The sequence below is a fragment of the Hippocampus zosterae genome, chromosome 18 (assembly GCF_025434085.1).
Source record: "Hippocampus zosterae strain Florida chromosome 18, ASM2543408v3, whole genome shotgun sequence".
Lineage (NCBI taxonomy): Eukaryota > Metazoa > Chordata > Actinopteri > Syngnathiformes > Syngnathidae > Hippocampus > Hippocampus zosterae.
In genome coordinates, this window is record NC_067468.1 from 2,604,802 (window position 1) to 2,617,982 (window position 13,181).

The 13,181-nt window shown below is 47.6% G+C and overlaps 3 long non-coding RNA genes across 3 annotated transcripts in view; 1 reads left to right on the forward strand and 2 right to left on the reverse strand.

Moving 5' to 3' along the window:
• Window positions 1-968: 968 nt before the first annotated feature.
• On the reverse strand, window positions 969-1,288 carry LOC127590729 (uncharacterized). The gene is made up of 2 exons (XR_007959740.1): window positions 1,115-1,288; window positions 969-1,082 (listed from the first exon to the last, which is right to left on the reverse strand). It is a non-coding gene; the product is annotated as an uncharacterized LOC127590729 (long non-coding RNA).
• Window positions 1,289-8,637: 7,349 nt separating this feature from the next.
• LOC127590738 (uncharacterized) overlaps window positions 8,638-13,181 on the reverse strand; it is a 90,552-nt gene continuing 86,008 nt past the window's right edge. The window contains exon 3 of the long non-coding RNA XR_007959750.1: window positions 8,638-8,835. This is a non-coding gene — a long non-coding RNA (uncharacterized LOC127590738). The remainder of the gene's footprint in view (window positions 8,836-13,181) is intronic.
• On the forward strand, window positions 10,850-13,135 carry LOC127590735 (uncharacterized). The gene is made up of 2 exons (XR_007959746.1): window positions 10,850-11,489; window positions 12,806-13,135. It is a non-coding gene; the product is annotated as an uncharacterized LOC127590735 (long non-coding RNA).

Sequence of the window (13,181 nt, forward strand, 5' to 3'; positions counted from 1 at the left end):
TGACACCCCTGGCTGAGACCCATATGGATTATAGGTGGCATGGATGACCTACAAGCAGGAGTACAAAGGCAAGGCATTTGATGGGCCACAGGATGCGCTGATGCTGGAAGTTTCTTGGTCAGGACAACCGTGTTGTGCTCCCACCATGCGGCGTGTCTTGTATCAGGGCACACTTTCCACCACCAGGTGGAAAAGAGTCAGCTGTATTCAAAGGGTTTCATGTTTCACAGAGAAATGTTGCAGAACTGTGATTTGGACTGGTTTTAGAGTGGTTAATGTAGACATGGTGTCTATCATAACAAAATACTGTCATAAAAATAAACAAATGAAGACAACTGAATACAGGGAATGTTTTTTTTTTCCTGAGGGATCTAGTCTGGTGCTCGGCAATAACGGTTGACTTGTCTGGTCTGGTCTGTTTAGTGCTGCTGTCAGAAATTGCGGGTCGACACACACATCACCAGTTCTGCACTTATTTTGAATGGCAGTCAGTTTCATCATCTCTGACAGACAGTCATTCACATAGTCTAAAAAACAACACAAACAAACAACATATTGGGATGATAAATATTTGGACGACAAATGGGTTATACTCAGTATGTCATGCATCTGCCTGGAATTGGTTTTTATTTCATAACTTACCTTACTTAGTTGCATCCACCAGTATCTTTCTCAGAGAATACCCACCACTCTTATATTTGGGATAAACAATACAGGAGGAGTGTATTCCTTCCTTTGTCACTTTCTGTGGTCTGCCAGCATTTTCATTATAATGCAAAGCAGCAAGAATTGTTCTGGAATAGAACAAAAAATGCCTTGTCTTATTTTAAAAAATTGTCAAATTGTGATGAAATAACTTGATATCTCAAAGTTCTATATTTCACTATAGTCTACATTTAATGCATATCAGTTTTCTTTAACACAAATGCTTTTCATTCCTTTGTACAAGAAGTGGTACATCTTTAGGGCAAAGTGATTCACCACACTGTGAAAAGCTTCCACGCCACTGGTCTGTCTGAGGTGAGACATCTTCATGACATTGCTGACAAACATGGTCTTTGTCAGGAGTTCCACCACTGCGACTTTTAGGGTTAACTAGCAGGCAACATCTAACAAAACAAACAACAACCTGATAATAGCCACGCTTTTTCTCTAGTAATTGGAGGATGTAAACAACTATCGTGCACGTTCTGCAGGTGGTCCACACATGTCAGCCACTTCTGCTTCTTTTCCTGCGGTGTCTGGGAGGAAAGTGCACACCAGTACAAATGGCACTTCAAACTTTGCATCCAATTTTTTTTTCATTTTATTTTTAAGATGGCGCCCCTCCGGCAGCACATATCCCCGTTTGAGTTTATTTTCGTCCTTTTGCCGTATTTTCACGACCATTCGCTGCACCGTATGGTTGGGCGCAGTCTCATTAATGGGTGCTATTTCTGTATTTTACACATAGACAAAACACACTGTATTATTGGCCGCAGTTTTAAAGTGGTAAAACATACACCAGCTTAAACATAGGCATGAATGCGCGCACGCTAAAAATACGTTAGCTTGAAGCATACGGTAGCATGCCAAGACATACATGTACAAGCTAAAAACACATTTTTAAAAAGGCAACGGAAGCAAAACTGAGTTCCGTTGTATTTTATTTAGCCATCGTACAAAGTACTCACGTTTTTCGATCAATCATCACCCAGAAATCCAAAGTCCTCATCCATACTCCACACATGGCTCTATTTCTACATGCCTTAGAATTGTGACCCCTTCTCAGGCATGCAAAATATAACTTATTTTCATAGATGTATTTTCTCTTTTCCTCTGAAGATATTTTCATAAGCTTCTTACATTTATGTAGAGAGTGTTCTTCTCCACAGCATATACATATGCCTGGATTTTCGGCATCTCGTAAACTGTTTTCATTGGGGTCTTGATCGGCTGTAGAGGTTTGCGGACCTGGGATCCTCACCTTTGTAGCAAATGTGTTTGCTTTTGAGTGCCTACCTCCCTTTACTGTCATCTCAGTAGATTGTCTTAATAAGATAAGATAAGATATCCCTTATCTGTCCCACACTGGGGAAATTCACAGCCTCCAGCAGCAAGACTGTAGGTAGAAAGAAGAAGAAGAAAATGCATATAGACGACACTGGATTGCAAGCTATGCGTGCCTCTTTAGATATAAATGTCGCAAAGTTATGGAAACTTGGATAGTCTTTACCCTCAACTAGCTGCTCTGTGACATGACGGTTCCACCTGGATGTCACCCAATCTGGTAGTTTCACCAGCATTTTCTGGTTCTCCTCACACTCATTCAAAACTTACAGACCCTTTATGTAAGGCATAGCATTGCTACAAGTTTGGAGGAAATCGGTGAATTCTCTCAATTTGAAATATTCCTTCCCACCAATCTTTGGCCATCCGTTGAGTTTTTCTCTGAAAGCCCTCTGCACAATGAAGGAATTAGCATATCTGGTGTTGAGTCGATCCCATGGTTGCTTATAGGCTTCTTCGTCTCTTCTATAAAAATTGCCTTCAAGAGAAGATTTTGCCTCCCCTGCTATGTACCTTTCTAAATAAAACAACCAATCTGCAGGGTTTGAGCATTGCCTCTCTATCAGAGCTTTGAAGCTTGTACTCCACTGGTTGGTGGGATGCCTTACTGCATGCGCAGGTGGAACAGGCCTTGATATAGTCCTGTGCATCTTTGCGTAGCTCCGGCCACCAAAACCGCTGCGACACGAGGTCCAAGGTCCGGTTCACCCCTGGATGGCATGCCACCTTAGACGTGTGCCCCCACTGTAACACCTCCGCGAGCAGAGGTGGGGGTACAAAAAGTCTCCCTGCCGGACAACCAGCCGGGACTTGAATTCCGTTCTGGGCCTCCTTGACCCTACGTTCGACGGCCCACCTCAGTGCCCCCACAATACAATGGTCCGGAACAATGCTTTGGGGTTCATTGCTCCTCTCCGCGGGATTATGGATACGGGAGAGTGCATCAGGACGAATGTTCTTTGAGCCAGGGCAGTAGGTGAGTGTTAAATTAAACCGAGCGAGTAGAAGCGCCCACCGTGCTTGCCGGGAGTTTAGTCTCTTGGCAGAGCGGATGTAGGCAAGGTTCTTGTGATCAGGCGCCGACAGGTATGGCAGCCTCGATCACACGCTCCCTAGTATTAGTTCCCTAGTATCTCTGCCAAACAAGATGGATGAACTTCTTCTCCTCACAAAGACCAACAAAACCTTTGCACGTTCTGCTGCGCTCTGCTTCACTGAAACCTGGCTCAGTGACCGCCATCCAGATCCCGCGCTACATCTACCCGGCTTCCGCCTTCTCCGAGCTGATCGCGACACGGAGCTATCAGGGAAATCGAAAGGTGGTGGGATTTGCTTCTATATCAACGAAGAATGGTGCACTGATGTCACGAAGCTCGACGCACACTGCAGCCCGGACCTGGAGTCGCTGTCTTTAAACTGCAAGCCATTCTACTCGCCACGTGAGTTCACCTCCTTTTTACTTGTCGGTGTTTACATTGCGCCACAAGCTAACGCTAACACGGCGATACAAACGCTAGCCGAACAAGTAAACAAACTCGAACTAAAATACCCAGAGTCACCCCTGATCATTTTGGGCGATTTTAATAGAGCACATCTTAACCGTGAACTTCCCAGATATAAGCAGCACATCGACTGTTTCACCAGAGAAGGCAACATTCTAGACCACTGCTATACAACAATCAAAAATGCATACCGATCGGTCGCCCGTGCAGCTTTGGGTCTTTCTGACCACAATTTAATCCACTTAATACCTACATACAGACAGAAACTCAAATGTGTTAAACCGGTTGTTAAGACTGAAAAAATGGACAGATGAGGCAAAGCTAGCTCTACAAGAATGCTTAGACTGCACTGATTAGGGTGTCTTTGAAACTTCAACGGGCACACTGGATGAATACACAGACAATGTAACATAATACATCAGTTTCTGTGAGGACATGTGTGTACCAACGAAGTCCTTCCGCTCCTTCAACAATAACAAGCCATGGTTTACTCCCAAACTCCGGCAACTCAGGAAAGAGAAAGAGGCCGCATTTAGAAGTGGAGATCGGGCACTGTACAAACATGCCCGAAACCAATTGACAAAGGAAATTAACATCGCAAAGAGAAGCTATGCAGAGAGGCTGAAAAACCAGTTCTCTGCTAACGACCCTGCATCTGTATGGAATGGCCTGAAAGCAATCACTAACTATAGAATGCCACCCCCCCAAACAGTGAACAATAAGGGTCTTGCTAATGAACTAAACATGTTTTTCTGCCGATTTGAAAAGGACACCCCCATTTCCCACACACACACACCTCGACCAGAAACCACTCTACCTACCCCCCCACCTTCTTTTTCTCCACTACAGATCCACGAACAGGACGTGAGACGGCTCTTCAAGCAGCAAAAGATCAAGAAAGCTCCGGGGCCCGACAAAGTGTCCCCCTCCTGCCTGAAAGTCTGCGCTGACCAGCTGGCTCCGGTCTTCACACAAATCTTCAACAGATCCCTGGAGCTGTGTGAGGTCCCTTCCTGCTTCAAACAGTTTACCATCATCCCAGTTCCCAAGAAATCGCCAACATTGGAACTGAACGACTATAGGCCTGTCGCCCTGACGTCTGTGGTCATGAAGTCCTTTGAACGCCTTGTGCTGAACCACCTAAAGAACGTCACTGGACCCCTGCTGGACCCTCTCCAGTTTGCCTACCGAGCAAACAGGTCTGTGGAAGACGCAGTCAACATAGGTCTGCACTACATGCTCAAGCACCTCGACAGCACAGAGACCTACGCAAGAATTCTGTTTGTGGATTTCAGCTCTGCGTTCAACACCATCATCCCGGAACTCCTCACCCCCAAACTACTCCACCTCGGTGTGTCCCCTACGATCTGCCAGTGGATCCTCAGCTTCCTGACGGGACGGACACAACAGGTGAGACTGGGAGCAACAACATCATCAATACGCACCACCAGCACTGGAGCCCCACAGGGATGTGTCCTCTCACCACTGCTCTTCTCTCTCTACACAAACGATTGCACCTCAACAGATCCAGCTGTCAAAATCATAAAGTTTGCAGACGACACCACGGTCATCGGTCTCATCAAAGACGGCGACGAGTCTGCGTACCGCCAACAAGTGGAGCAGCTGGAGCTCTGGTGCGGCCGACACAACCTCGGGCTGAACACGCTCAAGACTGTAGAGATGATCGTGGACTTCAGGAAACATTCTTCTCCTCAGTTGCCCCTCACACTATCCAACTGCCCTGTGTCAACCGTCGAGACCTTCAAGTTCCTCGAAATCACAGTCTCCCAGGACATGAAGTGGGAAGTCAACACCATCTCCATCCTGAAAAGGGCCCGGCAGCGGATGTACTTCCTGAGGCTGCTGAGGAAGCATGGCCTGCCACAGGAGGTGCTACGACAGTTCTACACGGCAGTCATCGAATCAATCCTGTGTTCTTCCATCACGGTTTGGTTTGGGGCCGCCACAAAAAAGGACAAAATCCGACTTCAACTGACAGTTAGGACGGCAGAAAAATCGTTGGCACCGCCCTACCCACTCTTGAGGACTTGCACACTGCAAGAATCAAGACAAGGGCACGGAAAATCCTCCTGGATCCCCCGCACGCTGCCCACCACCTTTTTCAGCCACTCCCCTCAGGCAGACGCTCCAGATCCATGCGCACCAAATCCAATAGACACTTAAACAGCTTCTTCCCTCTAGCCATTAACTCCTTAAACAGTCACTGACATAGTCACTCTTCTTGCACCACAAAATGGTACTACAAAACTACTGGTTACTCTAAAATGGTTCATTTAAGGTTCAATGATTTTGTTGTTTACGATGATACTAGTGCAGCGTGTTATACCAGAGACAAATTCCTTGTGTGTTCTACATACTTGGCCAATAAAGATGATTCTGATTCTGATTCTGATCGGTGTACACCGTGAATGGCTCTTCGGTTCCTTCGAGCCAATGTCGCCATTCCTGCAGTGCCAAAACTACTGCTAGCAGTTCCCGGTTTCCCACGTCGTAGTTGGCCTCGGCTGGGCTGAGATGACGAGAGAAAAAGGCGCAAGGGTGAAGTCTTTGGTCGACTGGGGATCGCTGGGATAATACGGCCCCCACGCCGGATTCCAACGCGTCCACATCTACAACAAATAGATAGGATGGGTTAGGATGCTGCAGTACTGGAGGGTTCGTGAAGGCCTTTTTTAATTCTAAGAACGCGTTGTCAGCATCAGTGTCCCACCTAAAGGCGATCTTGACAGAGGTTAACCGGGTCAAAGGCAGGGCTCTCTGGCTGTAGTTACGAATGAAGCGGCGGTAAAAATTAGCGAAACACAGGAAACATTGCAACTGCTTTCTATTGGTTGGCGTGGGCCAGTCTACTACGGCCTTAACTTTGGCTACGTCAGATCTCAGCTGACTCCTCTCGATAATAAAACCCGGAAATGAGATGGACTAGATGTGAAACTCGCACTTCTCTGCTTTTACGAATAAGCGGTTTTATAATATCCGATGCAAAACTAGTTTGACATGGTGCTGATGTTCAGTAAGATTCCGGGAAAAAATCAATATATCATCCAAATACATGAAACAAAATAGGTTCAGAAAATCCCTTAAGACATCATTAATGAGGCACTGAAAGACCGCGGGCGTATTGGTTAGTCCAAATGGCATGACTAAATATTCGAAGTGCCCTAAAGGCGTCTTGAATGCTGTCTTCCATTCATCCCCCTCCCGAATTCGAACCAGATGGTAAGCGCCTCGTAAATCGAGTTTGGAGAAGATGGTGGCAGATTGGAGGGGGGCGAACGCCGAATCTAACAACGGAAGTGGATACTTATTCTTGATTGTGATATCGTTAAGGCCACGATAATCAACACACGGGCGTAACGACTTGTCTTTCTTTTCGATGAAGAAGAACCCAGTGGAGATTTAGACGGCCGAATGAGGCCAGCCGAGAGTGAGCTATCGATATATTCCCTCAGAGCCTCTTGTTCCGGCTGTGAGACCTGATATAATCGGGACGTCGGGAGTGGGGCGTTGTCTATTTGGTCGACTGCGCAGTCATATGGCCGGTGAGGCGGCAAGGACTGTGCATGGTCTTTACTAAATACTATATATATAATAGTAATAGGGTCGGCCCTCTATTTTATGCCGCCGAACGCAAACAGTGGGTATAGCAAAATGAGCCCCAATTCTCGATCGCAAGACGTTACAAGGAAATGACAGGGTTATGTTCACGCAGCCACGGAACCCCCAAAACGAATGGTACGGATCGAGACCGCATGATATAGAACCTTTGGTACTCTATGTGATTGCCCGATAATTTTAGTTTTACTGGCCCGGTGATTTCCTTTACTTCCGCCAAGAGTCGCCCGTCAAGATTGTGATCCCGCTTTGTTTCTCTTAGGACCTCAACTGGGCAACCCAGTTCCTTAGCTAAGTTGGGGTCTAAAAAACAATTGTCCGCCCCAGAGTCCACCAAGGCACGAATAGTAATGACCCGTAAAGGACCATAGAGACTACTGTCCAACTCAAGTCTTCGCGGATGTCCCGGACGGGACTCCTCCCATCTCGACTCCCGCGACGCAATACAGGACACAAACTCACAGTTTTCGGGGCGCCCGGACGGGCAGGCTGGTGTCATGGAACAGTTAGCAACACAGTGTCCAGGTTGACCGCAGTAGAAGCAGGCCCGATCCCGAATCCGACGCTCTCTCTCCGCTGGTCCCAGGCGTCCGCCTCCCAGCTGCATGGGCTCCTCCTCTGCGTCGGCTGGGTCGGAACACGAATGATGCTCGGGTCCAGATGGTCGCCAGGACTCGTGTTCAGCCGGCCGACGACCCGCACGTCGGGGTGGAAAACGGGTAGTTCCTCGTTCTTCCATGCGTTCCCTCTCACACTCCCGCATGCGGTTGTCCACAACGAGGGCCAGATCGATGAGCTCCTCCAAGTTGGTGCTATCATCGCGGGTTGCCAGTTCGCCCTTTAACGCAACACTTAACCCGCGGCGAAACAAACCACACAGGGCGCGGTCTCCGTAACCGCTACGGGCGGCCAAAATGCGAAAAGAGATGGAGTATTCGGCAACGGATTGTCGTCCTTGCCGAATAGCTAATAGCCGACCTTCGGCCTCCCTTCCCATAACCGGATGTTGAAACACGCGACGAAACTCGGCGACAAACTCTGGGAAGGAAGACCGAAGCCCGGGTTGAGCATTGCTGATCTCTACTGCCCAAGACGCCGCCTGACCAGTCAACAGGCTCATAATGAACGCCACTTTTGTGCTATCTTTCTTGTACGTAGCAGGTTGCTGGTCGAATATAAGAGAGCACTGGTGTAAGAACTGTTTGCAGAGTGCCTGCCCCCCCCCGTAACGAGGGGGGTGGGGGAGACTGGGCTCTCGCCCTACGATCGGGGAAGAGGGTGTCCCGGTTGTAACCGCAGGGACCCTTGGGGGTGGCGTTTCTCGGGGGCTCGTGTGTTCCATTTGTGAACACAACATTTCCAGCCGCTGGGCTAAGACGGCGACTGCCTCCCAGAGCTCCGTACTGTACGTATTTTACTGTTGTGATTTTTTTTGGGGGGGATACACCTGTATTGCAGTTTTTTTATATAAACAGTTTTTGGACAGTATATTTTTGTATTTTATTGATTGTGTTGTTACACGTGCATTTTGTCAACATACTTGCAGGTTCATAAAGGACATGTACCATTCTCATTTCCCAAATGAGGAATTTCTGTTATCAGGACAAATTGGACAGCGCAAACACGAGTCCGTACTAGAGAATATTTACTGTACCGCAAGGCTAGCCTAATGCTACTCACGTAGTCATGGCTAATGAAGGGAGTGGAAAGAGAAAAGGAGGGGGGCTGGCTGTCTTCGTGAACGACAAATGGTGCAATCCGGGGCATATCACGATCAAAGAAAAACTCTGCAGCCGGGACATTGAACTGCTAGCCATTAGCCTCAGGCCCCATTATCTCCCGAGGGAATTCTCACACGTCATAGCTGTACAGTGTACGTCCCCCCCGTCGGCTAATGTCGATGCAGCGTGTAATGCCCTGATGACTATCTCTGTCGTCCTCCCTTTCAACCTTCACGCAGTATGTAACCTGTGCCACTAGAGACAATAAAATTTTTTACTTGTTTTATGCCAACACCAAGGAGGCATATACACCCCACTCCCTCCCCCCTCTTGGAAGAGCAGACCACAACTTGGTATTTCTCAAGCCTCTGTACAAACCCCTGTGCTACAGGCAGCCAGCTGTGACCCGAATGGTCAGGAAATGGTCCACGGAAGCTTAAGATGCTCTGCGGGACTGCTTTGACACAACCAGGTGGGAGCTCTTCAGCGAGGTTCGTGGGGACGCACTCACTGACACCATCACGGACTACATACACTTCTGTGAGGAGAACACCGTGCCCACCAGAACTGTGCGGTGTTTTTCCAACAACAAACCATGAATTAATCCCGACATAAAGCCCCTCCTGATGGAGAAGAAGAGGGCTTTTATGTCGAGAAACAGACAGGAGCTGATGGCCGTGCAGATCCAGCTGAGAAGACATACAGTCGGAAATTGGAGGACCAGCTACAGGCCAGCAATGTCACTGGTGTCTGCAGGGGCCTGAAAACCATTTCAGGCAACAACAGCCCAAAGACATTGACTGAGAAGGACAAGGACTGGGCGGATGAACTGAACCGTTTTTTCAACCGGTTCGACCAAACGTCTGTCCCTTCCCCTCAACCACCAGCTACACCCACTGTTACTGAGGACTTCTTCTCCTCCCCCTCCTCTTTCTACCAGCTCACAACAACCCAGTCTGTAACCTGGTTCCTGCCTGTCACAAAAGAGCATGTGAGGAACTGAAATGTGAGGAACACAGCAGGACAAGATTAGTTCCCGGCTCCTCTGCACCTACTCTGACCAGCTGTGTGACATTGTCCAGCACATGTTCAACCTGAGCCTTAAGATGGGCAGAGCTCCACAGCTATGGAAAACTTCATGCCTGGTCACAGTACCAAAGAACCCCCACCCTAAAGAGCTGAACAGTTAACAACACCATTCAACCTTATCTCAACTTGCACCATCGCACACTCATTTCACTTGTATAGACTTGGCAAATGTTTTCTTTTGCATCCCGCTTGATAACTCCATGATGGAGTATTTCGCATTCACATCGAATGGCATGTCCTGGGTATCACAGTCTCCCAGGACATGAAGTGGGAAGTCAACACCATCTCCATCCTGAAAAGGGCCCGGCAGCGGATGTACTTCCTGAGGCTGCTGAGGAAGCATGGCCTGCCACAGGAGGTGCTACGACAGTTCTACACGGCAGTCATCGAATCAATCCTGTGTTCTTCCATCACGGTTTGGTTTGGGGCCGCCACAAAAAAGGACAAAATCCGACTTCAACGGACAGTTACGACGGCGGAAAAAATCGTTGGCGCCGCCCTAGACAAGGGCACGGAAAATCCTCCTGGATCCCCCGCACCCTGCCCACCACCTTTTCCAGCTACTCCCCTAAGGCAGACGCTACAGATCCATGCGCACCAAATCCAGCAGACACTTAAACAGCTTCTTTTCTCTAGCCATTAACTCCTTAAACAGTCACTGACATAGTCACTCTTCTTGTACTACAAAATGGTACTACATGGTACATAAATGGTACTGGTTACTCTAAAATGATGATTCAATGAAGTTCAATGATTTTGTTGTTTACGATGACACCATGTTTCAGACTTCGCTGAACTCACTCGCCCTTTGCGCGCCATGGTTATGACCAAGGCATACGAAACCTCTAACTCACTCTCTTACCTGGACTTCTGATGCAGACCAACAGTTTATCAGCTTGAAACAATTTCTGTCCTCTACGGCCTCGTTGGCAATTCCAGACTACATCAAAATGTTCTTTCTTGATGTGTCTGAAAAATCAAGCAGTGTATCTGCTGTGCTTTTTCAGAAAAGGGGAGATAGTGAACGATACACTTGCTTGTATGCATCCACTCCACTTGACAAATATGAACAACGACATCCTTTATGTGCGGCTTTTGCCTCAGCTCTTGCTCGGCTCGTTCAGAAAACATCGTACATAGTTTTACATCATCCACTCACTATCCGCACATCACACAGCACTGTACAATACGTCACAAGCCAGGCATTCACCATGACAGGAGGGAGACAAAGAAAATCGAGACAATACTAACCCAACCCCACATCTTGTTTACACACGAAGGTGTAAACAATATGGCGGAAGGAATGATGGAAGGAAAACCACACTGCTGCACACTGCGGAGAGTGGACGAAAACACGCACAGAGAACTGAATGAGACACCATTGAATAATCCAGACATGATACCGTTTACAGATGGGTGTTGCTTCAAAGGAGAACAAGGACTCCAGTCGGGATTCGCTGTGACACGAATGGCGGATGACGACTTCACGGCAGTTGTAGCAAAAAGACTTAACAGGTCCTCAATCAGCACAGAGAGCTGAACTGATTGCAGTTCAAACACCTTTAACGCTAGCCCAAGGAATAACTGCCAACATTTACACTGACTCAGCATATGTGAACATGGTAATACACACGGCTATGGCTGAGTGGCAACGAAATGATTTTGTGACTGCTGTAGGAACGCCGATTAAGCATCATCAAGACATCCTAGCATTGTGAGATGCTTAAATGCTGCCCAAAGCAGTGGCCATCATTAAATGCAAAGGACATTCCAAACACCCAAACATTGTAGCAGAAGGAAATTATTCGGCCGATAAGGCGGCAAAAGAGGCAGCAGGCTATCTTCCCATATTGCAACTAATGGTCAGTGAGAATGAATTAACCGATAGGGAAGAGGTGAATGAGGATACAGTCAAGTTGTGGCAAGAGCAAGCCAATCCGGAAGAAAGGAGTGTGTGGAAGTCGAAAGGGGGTACAAAGAGTGATAATGGAATATGGAAAAGGGTGGGAAATGCATCCCACCACAAAAACAGTTGAAACAGTTGATAAGTGAAGCCCAGCCGTGGATGAAACACTAAGACGACATCTTGTGGTACCCTTTCATGAGAACGATTGTAAAAAGCGAACTACAGAACTGTAGTGTTTGCAGTAGTTACAACAGCATGCCTACGAAGAAGCCACCACAAGGCACTCACGATTCGGACGTGATTGCTCCTGGTCAAGTGGTTTCGATGGATTTCACTGACATGATCAAACCAGTGTCAAGATACAGGTATTTGTTGGTAATAGTGCATTCTTTTTCAGGATGGCCAGAAACCTATCCATGCAAAACTGAAACAGTGAACGCTGTGGCTAAACGATCAATCATTACATTCCAACTCATGGGTTCCCAAAGAAAATCAGGTCCGATAACGGAACTCATTTCAAAAACAAACATCTACAAGAAGTAGAAAAGGCCCTGGATTTGAAACACTCTTTTGGTTCAGTGTACCACCCACAGTCCCAAGGCCAAATTGAAAGAATGAACAGGAACATCAAAGAAAAGTTAGCAAAAGCTAAGCTAAATTGGGTACAGGCTCTCCCAATTGCCTTAATGAATGTAAGGATGTCACTAAATTCAGCCAAAGGGTGGACACCATTTGAATGTCATACCAACAGACCGTTTCCGGCACCAACAGCTCCAATGGAGGAATTGCAGGTGGAGGAACCACCTGGGCTGTGACACCTGACCTTTACGTTCTCCAGCCTGACCGAAAAACGTTCCGATGCTCCACCACTAATGAATGATTGTGAACTTGTGTGGTTAAAGGTTCTGGAAAGGAAGTGGTCGGAACCAAGGTGGGCGGGTCAATACAAGGTGACGGAGAGAACTTCATCTGCTGCTCGCCTGCAAGGAAAGAGGGACACGTGGTTCCACTTGACGTCTACCAGACCAACTCGAGGCCCAACACGGATCAGCTTCCATCACATCAACAGCCAGAGAGACCAGCCTGGGACGACTACAACGCCTGACGACTTTGAAGCTCGACGAATCCTGAACAGAGCCAGACGATTCCAGATTGAACCCAACTACAGACAACGCAAGAGCAACTCCCACCCAGGAAAACTGCAATCCAACAGTAGCTGACCTCACATCGAAGTGATTGACCTAAACTCCAATTCATGGATGGAGAGAGCTGTAGCAG